We start from the raw sequence: 12269 nt of genomic DNA on the forward strand, positions 1-12269 counted from the left end.
TTAATTAAAAAGAAACATGGGAGAAATATTTGGCACAGCACTGATCTAGTTCAACCTACTGCTTGATGCAAGAAATCCAGAGCTGGAGCACCCCCAAAAGATGACTGCCCAGCCTCTGCTAGAAGACCTTCGGTGAGTCAGGGCCCACAATCCTCTTGGAAAGCTTGTTCCACTGCCATAGTTTTTCTACCATTTAGAAATTCAACCAAGATTTATCTTTTTAAAAGTCTTCTGGAATTAAAGTTTTTGAAACAATGTTGAGCTGTTGAGCTTTAATTAAAGAAGTATGGAATTTAATTGATGCAATAACTGAATAGCAATAACTGGAATATATACATAGAGAGAGAAACAATTAGGGAAACAGATATTTATGTGTATATCTATATCTATATCTGTTTCTCTTCTTGTCTCCAGTTTGTATACTTAACGATCCCTAATAGCAATTATAAGAGGTTGACTAATCAAAGACATTAATAGTAATAATAATAATAATAATAATAATAATAATAATGGCAACAGAAGCATGAGTAGATCATATAGATAGATACTTGAATGTGTTTAGCTATCAGGGCGTAGGATCTCATTACTTGTGTGTTAGAATTGTGTAATTATAAACCAATTAGTTCTGCAAAGGAAAATTGAAACATTATTTTCAGAGTCAGCTTATGAAAAGAGGACCACAGTGAACTCATAACTCTACTAAGTCTGTGAATTCAGACAAAAGCCAAATTCAAATACTGTAGATCAGGGGTTCCCAACAAAATTTTCCCGAGGACCCCTCATCGAGCCGCTATTGTGACAAGGACCCCCATTAATTCCTAATCCTAAAATTAAAAAGTGAGAGCCAAATTAAGAGTCTTTTTATATTTTATATTTATACGTTTTTTACAGTTCTTCCTCTTCATCTGTAGGCCTTTGTCGTTTTAACGAGCCACTTTTTAACCAACGGTCCATTTTTAACTACGCAAACTGTAGCTTCCGCGAAAAACAACGCTTTGTTTACAAACACTACTGTTTTGGAAAGAGGCAGCGCGCGCCAGGGAGGAGGGAGGGGAATGGAGAAGACAGGGTACCTGCGCAGTAGCGCACAAATGAAGCCGACACACGCAAAGCATCTTGGGGAGGTGAGCGTTAGTAGAATGCGTGCGCTGCCTCTTTGCAAAACAGTAATTGTAAAGTGCCACCTAATGGCATACAGCAGAACTACTGCCTCTATCTAATTCTAGTTTTGCGCTAGACTCTGCTCATGCAGGAAGCAGTCAAAACAAAAAATCTGTTATCATACGAAATATATTTAATATATTTTTTATTCTAATAGCATCTTGCGGACCCCTCTGGCATAGCTCGCGGACCCTTGGGGGTCCCCGGACCACCTGTTGGGAACCATCGGGATCAATCTTGTGATGTGTGTAATACAGAACTCAAACTACATAAAAAATGCCTATGTTTTCAAGTAACAATTTCATATGCAGGATCTGTGCCAAGGCTTTGTAGAACTGTTTCTTCCTTTCCACATCTTTTTTTCATCCTTACTACTGCCAATCTACAAACCACTTAAAACCTATATATTTTACCTTATATTATTAAATTACATTGATTTTTTTTAAAGCCAATGTTAAAGTGCCCAATTGAATTAATTTGGCTTTGAATTGATGTGATGAAAATGATGTTAGCATTCAGAGTACTTTAGACAATAAGGTTATTTGTCAATAGTGATGTGCAGTTTATTTATTATGTGTATATGCCACCTTTTCTCCCAGGAGACCAAGGTCATGTATATGATCCTCTTCCTCATTTTCTTCCTCCTAACAAACATGCAAAATAGGTTAAGTTGAAAGTTGATGATTTGCTCAAGGTCTATCAGTGAACTACATCATTGAGTGGCAATTTGAACCCAGGTTTCCCCAGACCTTGTCCAACATTTGTGCATCTGCCTAGGGAGTCTTGAAAGGGTGAGATAGAATTGATCCTAGGTGCCTCTGTCCCACAACCTAGCCACTAGACCCAGTTGAGTCTATGGAATGATTAAACTGGATTTTTTTTAAAATAGAGCAAAATACACTTTGAATCTAATGTTTAATATACTGATGTTTGATGATCAAAATGATTTAGAGAAATGTAGCTTCTTAGGGGAAAGAGTGGTGTGGTCTAACACTAAAAGAGGTGCATATAGAAAAGGTGGTGGCTTTGGTAAGCAAAATAGTTATTCAGCAATGCCCTAGATTCTTGAGTAAGTTAGTTTTACTCATTAAGAATTGAAAATGGGTCACCAAAATAATTTCAGAATCAGGCTGTAAATTAAACCACTACTAGAGTCAACAAGCATACTGCAAGGTAAATGCGTGGATTTTAATATAAATACCTGTAGGATCACATTACTAATGTTGTGCTTTGTCTGTGTCTGTGGAATTGAATTCAAAGGTAATGAATTGCCTTAAGTGTTGGCTTACTTCTTCAGTTATTATTTCTTTAGTACATCAAACAGAGTAAACAATTTGGTGTGGTATAATATGTTTTCTAAAAATCCAAACAAGGAACCATTTACTGAACAGTTGCTGAAGGCCAGCTGTGGATCCCTCATAATCATAGTAAAAAACAAAATGGACACAGTGAATTAGCAAACATCTGTTTTGTTTAGGAAAGCAAAATTGTACGCCATGGAAGTGGGCAGCTTGTATTTATATGTGAACTGTTTGGTAATTAAATGGTTAGCACATTTGTGTTAAAATAAGTTTAGACAGTTGTTGCCTCAACTCCAACAAAAAGCTAATTAGATTTTCAAACTAAATAAGAATTAATCTGGTTGAGGTTAACTCAACCTGTTAATATTGTTGGGGAAGCATCGCTTTAAAAGTATCTGTGTCTGGATTTGTTTCAGTACAAAACCACAGAAGAAAGAAAGAGATGTAAATTGCAGAATGTAAGGGAAGTGGGGTCAAAGAGAGACAGATGAATTTTAAACGTTAGATCAGATACGTTAGATCAGATACACAAAATTTGGAAATGTGTGAATTTTGACGGATAGCAGCATGCTAGCGTGCTCTGGTCCATGGGGTCACAAGGAGTCGGACACGACTAAACGACTAAACAACAACAACAGCATTTTGTTTTAGGAAGTGTGAAGTAGGTAAGTTCACATTAAAATGTGAGCTGAACTAAATTTCCATCTCTCATTGTAACACACCCACACACCAACCACAGGTATACAAATTGAATTGGTTTTCTGTTCTAGTTCATTGCTGGGTGCGCTGACGCTCATGCCAAGTTCCATTGACCTGTAGCCTGGTGGACATCCTTCTCCCCACCTTCACAATTGCTTTCTTTCACAAACTTTGCTGCTACACCTCCCAAGGTGGCTTCACATTTTTTTGCCAGAAAAGAAACTATTCACTGCTCCCTCCCAAGTTACATCCTTTACCATTTCCTAGCTGAGAGGTTCTAGGAATTAAAGTTTCATCTGTTGGCAGCAAACATCAGAGGACTAACTTACTTCCATACCTTTCCCAGTGGGCATGTTTTGTAATTAAATATGGCATGTGTGAGTAAGCCTTGTTTGCAAACTGCCATGTCCACTAACATCAGTACAATGAAGTATTTAGCATTTGCTGCTCAGTTGGATTATTGTCTTCCCACCTGTCAAGACTATACACTATGGTTTGCTTTATTATGTCTTGACTGACGGTGTAGCAAATACTTTACCCTACAGTAGATTAACTGAAAGGATGTCTGTCTTACTTAATGTTTCCCTAATACAGTGGGGGCATAAAGGTTTCTGTACAATAACCTTAGCTGGAGGAGAACGGGTGCTAGACATGCAGTTCCGACCTGATCCAACTGGCAGGCTGTGCATGTAATATCACAGGTTAGTTGTTTAAGTGGCAGGAAGAAGGGATTGGATTTAGTCATTCTCTCCATCAATTAACTGACCACTGCAATTGCTAATTAACGTCATGGGTCATCCCAGATAAGGAAGACATGAGTCTGATAGTCAACACTTTATTGGCAAGAGAAGAATTTACAGCAGTTTCCACATTGCTCTGGATACACACACATAAACATGATTTTATCCTCTAGGCAGCTGTCCATAGGTCTGGGCCCTATGGAACAGTTGCAGCAACAGTTGGGCCCCTCCCCTCCCCTGCCTTATATCCCCTCCTCTGATGAGTTGTGTGCCTGCAACCTGCGACTTCTGCACAGAGGTCCACTGCTCTTCCCTTTCCAACCCCCTCCTGGTTCTAGGAGACAGTGAGGTGGGGGAAGATGGGGAATCTATGGACCCATCCCTTGCCTGAACTCCCCTTTCTTCCTCTGTTATATGTCGTGTGCCTTCCTCTGCCTTGGACTGCCCCTGGTTCCTGCCTTGCAGGTGGTGTGACACCCCGTAAATCACTAGTCCCCTTTCCTGGTTCACTACCCTGGTCCCTTGCCTTCACCCCGCACTCTTTGGAGCCGTGCTGGTCCCTGACAATTAATCTAACTCGAGTTCAGGTGCCTTGGGACCTATGGGCTACTGTTTTTTGAAGAGTTCTCTCTCTTTGCCCTTCAGATAGCATCTGGCTGGAATGTGTCAGTGACTAAACTATAAATTAATTAATTAAATTAATTTGTGAATTGCCTTCCATGTATGTGCCCCAGGGCATTTGATAGAGGTGTTGTTAAACATTATTATTAACGTGTCATTATAAACAGTAAAAGAGAACCTTTTAAGAGCAGCACAACTGAGTACAGGAAAAGCTGATCAAAGCAAAAATGCCTTCGGTTGTTTACGGAAAGTATAGATAGAAGCGACCTGTGGTATGTCAGTGGGGATATTGTTACACAGAACAGGGCCGGCCTCAATGAAAGCCCTGTTCCATTGGAGTGCTCCAAGTTGCTGTGGAGTGGGTTTCTGCCATCTTAGTGAGTCTTCCTCTTCCTCATTCAGAGAGAGAGAGAAAGAAAAATCATGTCATGTATGCTAGACTCTTGCACGTTTGGTCACTTCTCATGTTTAGGTCTTACCATTACAAGCAAAGGTACAAGTTATTCAGGTCATATGGTTACCCCCTGCACCAGATTTTTGCCCCTTCCCTTTATTTAACAAATCAACGGCCTCTTGCCCAAGCCTCACTAAATGTGAATCTGCACATAATATACATCAGTAGGAGGAGGTTTTTATTGGAAGCCTCCTATAGTTATTGTTCAAAGGGGCCACTGGATTTGAACTGAGATCTAAAGCTAATCTGTGGGGTTGGGTGGATGATGACTCAGTTTAAGCAATGCTTGTCTCTGGTTGGGATCATTTTGACAGCCAGTGTCGTTTTCTTTTTCTTCTGACACTCAACACCACAATTAACAGTTGTGTGATGTGTCGATGCCTGAACAGTGATCATTTGCAGCAACACACTGTTGGGAAGCATCAGCTGTCAAGCCTGCTGTTTTCTGCAGTTGCAGCATGATGTTTGAGCACCTTCCTGTGGTGTTCTGCTGGAACTGCAAGACAGACAGTTACCTGAGTCATCCTAAAATGGTGAATAGATCACAAAGAGCAGATCCACTAAAGAGCTGAATAAAGAACATTCTACAAAATGGATGTACTTACTCTCCAGTTTTTTTATATATTTCTCTGAAGAAAATCATCAACAACATCTATTAAATGTCATTGTTTATGTTGTATTTTGAGAGAGAGAGAGAGAGAGAGAGAGAGAGAGAGAGAGAGAGAGAGAGAGAGAGAGAGAGAGTTGTAGATGTCACCATCAGCACAAACATTCTTGGGGTGGCTTACTGTATTACAAATGTAGCAAGATAGTGTTATTTGGCTATAAATATACTGATAGCATATTGGCTGTAAAAATCCTGTCAGTAATTCATGAAAAGGAAAGCTTCAAGCTACCATAAATATTATTGCATTCACTGAGATCTCATTGTTTTCATACTGTATATTTGAGAAAATTTGGTCCCTGGTATGTCAGCCTTGCTGCTAGTAGTTGTGGTGATTAAATTCTGGCCAGGTTTATGGGACTATATTCAATATTGGTAGTACTCAGAGTAGACCCATTGAAATTAATTGGCAAGTTTGTCATGTCCATCAATTTCAAAGGGTCCTGTGAAGTAGGACTAATATTGCATGCGGCCCTAACACAGGCACCCCCAAACTTTGGACTACAATTCCCATCATCCCTGACCACTGGTCCTGTTAGCTAGGGATCATGGGAGTTGTAGGCCAAAACATCTGGAGGGCCGCAGTTTGGGGATGCCTGCCCTAACACAACCTTGATGCCAGGTAGTTTAAAGCATTCATTGATTTTAATGATTCAGTACTTTTCTCCCTGTGGCTTGGAGATAGATAGGGACTTCAAAGGTTGTTCATGATTGCTACACTGAAGATTTCAGCTACAGTACTTACATTATTATTATTTTTTAATCTCACGACTGCTGAGAATCTATTTAATTATCTTGTATTTTAAGTGGAACCACTGGAATCCTGCATAATGTGAATACTGGAGAGCAAAAGGCACGCTGAACTCGCCATTTGCTCAGCAAGGGTTTGAAAGGCAGAGTTTGTGAGTTACAGTGTACAAAGTATTCTGTTAAATAACATGAACTGAGTCACAATTTGAAACAGATACATTTTGTTGCCTGCCTGTGTCTTTCCCCCTCTTATGTGGCTGGCTTAACATCCCAAAAAGCTTTTGTGTTTCCTTAAGGCTGAATGAAAATGAGACAGCCCCTCCTGCTGTTTCCTGCAATTGCTTTATGCAGCTATATACCGATACCTGGGATGCGTCTGATCTTATAAGACAAGGCTTCACTTAAGCAGAGCTCAGAGCTTTACATTTTGTCTTTGCTTAGAGATTTTATTGTTTTAATATGTGGCCCCAACTAAGGCATGTTTTACAGGAAGCCCCATGAGTAAGTGTGCATAGAATTGTAAACTTAATCTAATTTAAGTGTGTATGTACAGTGTACACACACACACACACACACACACACACACACACACACACAGTATATATAGCTGTATCTATTATATATATATATTGAAAAGTTCCTTATATCTTCACTATGCATTTAGGCATCTCTTAAATGTTATGACCAAATTTTGCATGATGGTTTCAGAGATCAAGGAGCAAGTTTTCATTTGTGTCTGGCTACAGTTGTACATCATTTTTTTAATCAAGAAGGTGGATTGCACTTTTCAAAACTGCACTGATTTTAACCACTATTTTCTAAACTGCAGACAACCAGGCAAACAATAATTCCACAAAGCACTGGAAACTTTTCTTTAGTTAAAGCTTTCTAATGATGGCTCAAGGAGCATCTCTTCCCTTCATCCTATTCCCATTGAGGCCTGCTTTGGGCAAATAGAAGGCTTGGACTTTCAGAATTGTGGGTTTCTGGGCCTCGTCAAGGAAGCGGAGGCTTGAGTCAGAGCTGTGAAACGCACGAAAATACCCCAGAGCCAGGTAGACTGCAGTTGCTTAGGCAAAATCTCAGCCCAAACAGGAAGTCTTTTATGCCTTCTCCTGCCAAGTAGGGCCTAGTGGGCAGCCTAAGGAGGCAGCTGTAGTCCTAAGCAGGAGAATACTCCTGTGCTGCCCAGTGAGGTGTTCCAAACTGCAGTTCTGGGCCTCACTCAAGAGGGAACTGCACAGACAGATGAGGTTTCCAGTCGGGAATCTTGACACTATATGGTTGTTACAATCCTCTGAGAGATAAGCCACCATTATCCCCAGTATTCAGATGTTTAAGGTAGACATCTCCCCAAAGGTATAGTGCACTGAGCTGGGATTTGACTCCAAATTGACCAAGCTGAAAGCTCAAACCAGTGTACCAGTACAGAAACTGACATGTTTGTTTCCAATAATATAAGGCTGACTTGAAGTGTCTGAACAATCCCATTAGGATTTAAGAGCTTGCCTTTTTAATCAATTCACCTCAAGCATGCATGTGAGTCCCCTGAGCTTGTACCAATCTCTCATTGGGGAGGGCATTGTGATAGAGGGGAAAAAAAACAAGTATATTGCCTGATGTGAATTGACTCAAGAAGTGCTACAAAAATGTTTAAACTTCTGCACGATATAAGCAGAAGCCAGTCTGTATAACAAAGCAGGCTTTTCAGAGTTGTATCATCAGGTAGCTTTCTGTTCCACTGTGATTTGCCAGGTCTCTCTTGTAAATAAGGTGGAATAGGCCAGCTGTGAGACCGTAACGTATCTTTGCCTCCTGAACTTTATGGCTGGGGTGTGAGGGAGAGAGAAATCATTTCTGAGTTCTTATGAATGTGACTCTCAGAGGTTGTGGAAGGGTCAGAGCATCAGGCAGCCAAAGGTTGGTAGGTGCTTGGCAGCTGGGTCTGTCGAGCCTCTTGCTGGCTGGCAATACTAATGGAACAGAAAGGAGATCCAAGCCTTGCTCGCTGTGGAAAATGAACAACTTTCTTGTATTCACATAGCTCTGGAAGCTGGCTCAAGCTTATACTTGGCTGTACAATGTTGGAACAGCGGTGTAACAGCCCAATAAACTAGTTTGCCTCATGAAAGCTATCCTTGCATTAGCCAAGAATGGATGCTGTTGTAAAAATCAGAAAGTGTGGAGGTTTTCTTGTGTTGTCATTGGCTTAATACTCGAATTTAAGCTCACAGGTTTTTTATGCTGTCTGGTGTGCTCTGTGCTGTACCAGTGTGCCTGTAACCATTTACCTCTCCCTGCATACGGTATACCCTACTATTGTACATACTGAATATATCTCTATTGCATTGTTCCTTTCAATTACAGGGGGTGATTTGGTACCATCTTAAGCTATTAAGTTCATCAAACAAATGGGGAACAAGTATATAGCCATAGCCACACACACACACACACACACACACACACACACACACACACTTAAGGTTCCCCCACCCCAGTGATAAAGAAGCCCTGTTGAGAAATGGTTTCATTGCATACACTAAAAGCAAAGGGGAGGAAGCAGGAGCCCTGAACCCAGTATTCTGGCCACAGTAGTCCCAAACCCCATGCTTTAGCAGAAGCACCTAAATGCACACAGCTGTATGAAGTCTGCAACTTCGCATGATCGACTTGGAAACCACGTGGAATGCCTATCTGTGTGTATTGCAGCCGTATGCTCAGTCCTGTGACAGCAATTTGTAATTTAACTGTTTTTCATACTGGATTTTAAAATGTTGTAACACGCTCTGGAACCTGCTGGTGAAGTGTGGCTAATAAATTTAACAGCATCAACAATGAGAATAATGCAGGCCTCCCTTTCAGACAGCCCAGCAAATGCTCTATGCACATGCAAACAACTTCTGAACAGGGTTTCTGGTCCATTATTCATCAGGTACATCCTCTGTGCTGCCTAGGGCTCTATGGCTCACATCATGACTTTCTAAGAGATCATTCTCACTTTTAACAACTGAGAAATCAACAGTTTATTTATTCATTTAAATTTTTATACCGCCCTTTATCCACAGATCTCAGGGTGGTTCACCACATAAATTTAGAGGGATGTATGCTCTATGGCTATGCATTAACGCAGCAGCCCTCAAACTAGATATTGCTCATATTTTGGCAGATAAAGCTCATCGCTTGGGATCCTTCTATTTTTTATTTTTACTTTTGCTTCTTTATATTCAATGTGTTATTTCAAATCTTGTTCAATTTTGCTATGTGTGAAATTTATATCTATATTTGGGCATTATAAAGTATAATATAATTTCCTTTGCTCGTCTGATGACAAGTACTTCAAGAATCCTAATACTAACATGAAGAATAGATAGATAATAACACAAGGAAGTTGCTTCCTTGCTCAAGTTGTCCTATCCTGTCTAGCGTTTCATGTTGCAAGCAGTTACCAGGCACCCCCAAACTGCGGCCCTCCAGATGTTTTGGCCTACAACTCCCATGATCCCTAGCTAAGAGGACCAGTGGTCGGTCAGGGATTATGGGAATTGTAGTCCAAAACATCTGGAGGGCCGAAGTTTGGGGGTGCCTGAGTTAAGCTTTCCCTTGCACACACACACACATTGGGACCACACAGATGCAGAATTTATTATTTTACATCTTGTTGAGATTGTTCTGTTAAGGCTCAGATGATTCCAGCTCCTGGTATGTAGTGGAACCAATTTGTGTTGAATGCAGTTGTTTTATATAAAAAAAACAAAACAGTGGGCTAAGAGAGGGAACTTTTTAAGGAAATGAGTAAGTCTGTAGTTTGTTCCAGGGATCAGTTACTGAGAAGCATTAGCAAAGTTGAGCACAGTGACTAATGCTCTGCATGCTTTTCATTTAGATGTGACGCTTGACACAGTCTGTCAGTGTAAACTTTCTAATAGTGAAAAATAATTGAAAGCTGAATGAACAAATAAACAAGACAACAAGTTTTGCATGTGAGGATGCCTTCCCCTACTTTTATTGACAAGACAAGAATTGCCACCCTGTCAAAATCAAAATGACTCTAATAAATGGCTGACTTGCTTCCTTTTTATGTCGTTTGCATGCTGAACGTGGGAGTGAAGAGTTGAGTTTATTTATGTGCTGGCTTGCAAGGAATTTGTTTCAAAATAGAATACTGCAAGAGCTCACTGGAAGAATGTACAAAGCCATGCTCTCTCTTTGGTTTGCCCTGTTGCTTCCTACGGCATAACTGGAAATTGAAACATAAAACTGCGCAGCTTAAAAGCATTAGATAATTATCAGCTGTTGTAGCTGTGATAGTTCTATTTTAAAACAGAAGCTCATAGTGGAAAATGCAGATTAAACAAATACCACACATCTGGAATGCAAATGATGGAGGGAAGGGGAGTCAGTAGTAAAACATTAGAAGTATGCACAAGAGGCATTGCAGAACTGCAAACAGGTGTTTTTTTTAAAACTGAAAGGAATCTTTATATTGTAAACACTTTAAGAAAAGAAAACTGCTGGAATGAATACGTGAAGCATAAAAGTAAGCAGAAAGGATGTGTGCACTGATGTGTTAGGCACGTGAACTTTTTGCTATTTTGTACATCTCTTTCCTTGTCTATTGCTCCATTCAGTGCCCATCACTTCATTGTGTGAATGGTCTGCTCTTTCCTTGCAAGACCCTTCCCTAGGGACTATCCCACTTTGGAGAATTTAGTGTGCTTTTGAGTTAATTAGTTAAATGTGTGGCTACTGTTTCTGTGTCTGCGGATTCCAAATTCCTCTCTGCAACAGCTCCCCCCACCCACCCAATGACTTTAGTGGGAGCCACCTGCTGGCAGAAATCTGAGTTCCCAATGCATTGGCTGCCCACTGGCTTTGAAAGAGGACTAGAGAAACAGTTGAAGGAAGGGTTCTTCTCTAGAACAAGAGTTTAAACTGGTTATTCTTTTAAATGATGTTTTTGTTTTTGTTTTTAGTTGTGCAACTTCTGCAGTTCAGTACTATGGATTTTGAAAGTGGAATTAATATTTTACTTCTTATACCGATTTCCCTTTGCTCGAAATTGTAACCCACTTAGAGGTTTCTGTTGAAATATGAAGTGGTATATACATTAAATAAACAAGCAATATAAATTTGTCAAAGTTCAGTGAGATGCAAACCCTTTGTTTGGCTAACTATCAACCATGGTAGAAGAATAACCTCCCCGCACATTATTTTTCACACTTGAGAAAGCAGAGGAGAAGTGGCAGCTGTGGTCTTAAAAAAATTCTGCTTGTTTGCCTATCTGTTATGTTGCCTATATTCAGTGCTTTTCTTCTAGAAAAAGGGGGACGGTACTCACCATGAAAATGTTACTATAAGTGCTTTTAACCCATGCTGTTCTTCTAGAAAAAAGGTGCCAGTACTGTGTATACTTGAGTACCCCCAGAAAAATGTTGTTCCAGTCTCATGATCATCTTGGCCTTTTTTGAAGTGTGGGTACCAGAAGTGAGCACAATATTCCCAGTGCAGTCTCACTCTAGAGTCAAATAGCTGGCAGCTTTATTTCCAACCCCTTTCTTATTGACATAGATTTAACCATTTTCACTCCTGCCTCTGAGGTCAATGTATTTGTTGCAGTATCTACCATGACTCTAAAATCTCTGTCCTTGGCAGGCGCCACCAGTTCAAAACGTGTGAAGTTGGGATGTCCAGAAACTGATAACCTTATTCATCAGTCTTTGGACTGAAAACCTTTTTGAAAATCTAAGCACACAATGTCAACCAGATCACCCCTACTCATATGCTTATTGACACTCAGTGTCATTTCCTGTTCAGTCTCTCTCTTGTCCAACCTGCCAACTGACTTCCGCTGTTAACATCTTTGGTTTAACTGTCAACAC

The 12269-nt window shown here is 40.3% G+C and overlaps 1 protein-coding gene across 8 annotated transcripts in view; it reads left to right on the forward strand.

Annotated features, from left to right (window-relative positions):
- The window catches only part of NAV3 (neuron navigator 3), a 463204-nt gene that overhangs the window by 262695 nt on the left and 188240 nt on the right, over window positions 1–12269 (forward strand). The window lies entirely within an intron of this gene.

The sequence above is a fragment of the Zootoca vivipara genome, chromosome 10 (genome assembly GCF_963506605.1).
Source record: "Zootoca vivipara chromosome 10, rZooViv1.1, whole genome shotgun sequence".
NCBI classification, from domain to species: domain Eukaryota; kingdom Metazoa; phylum Chordata; class Lepidosauria; order Squamata; family Lacertidae; genus Zootoca; species Zootoca vivipara.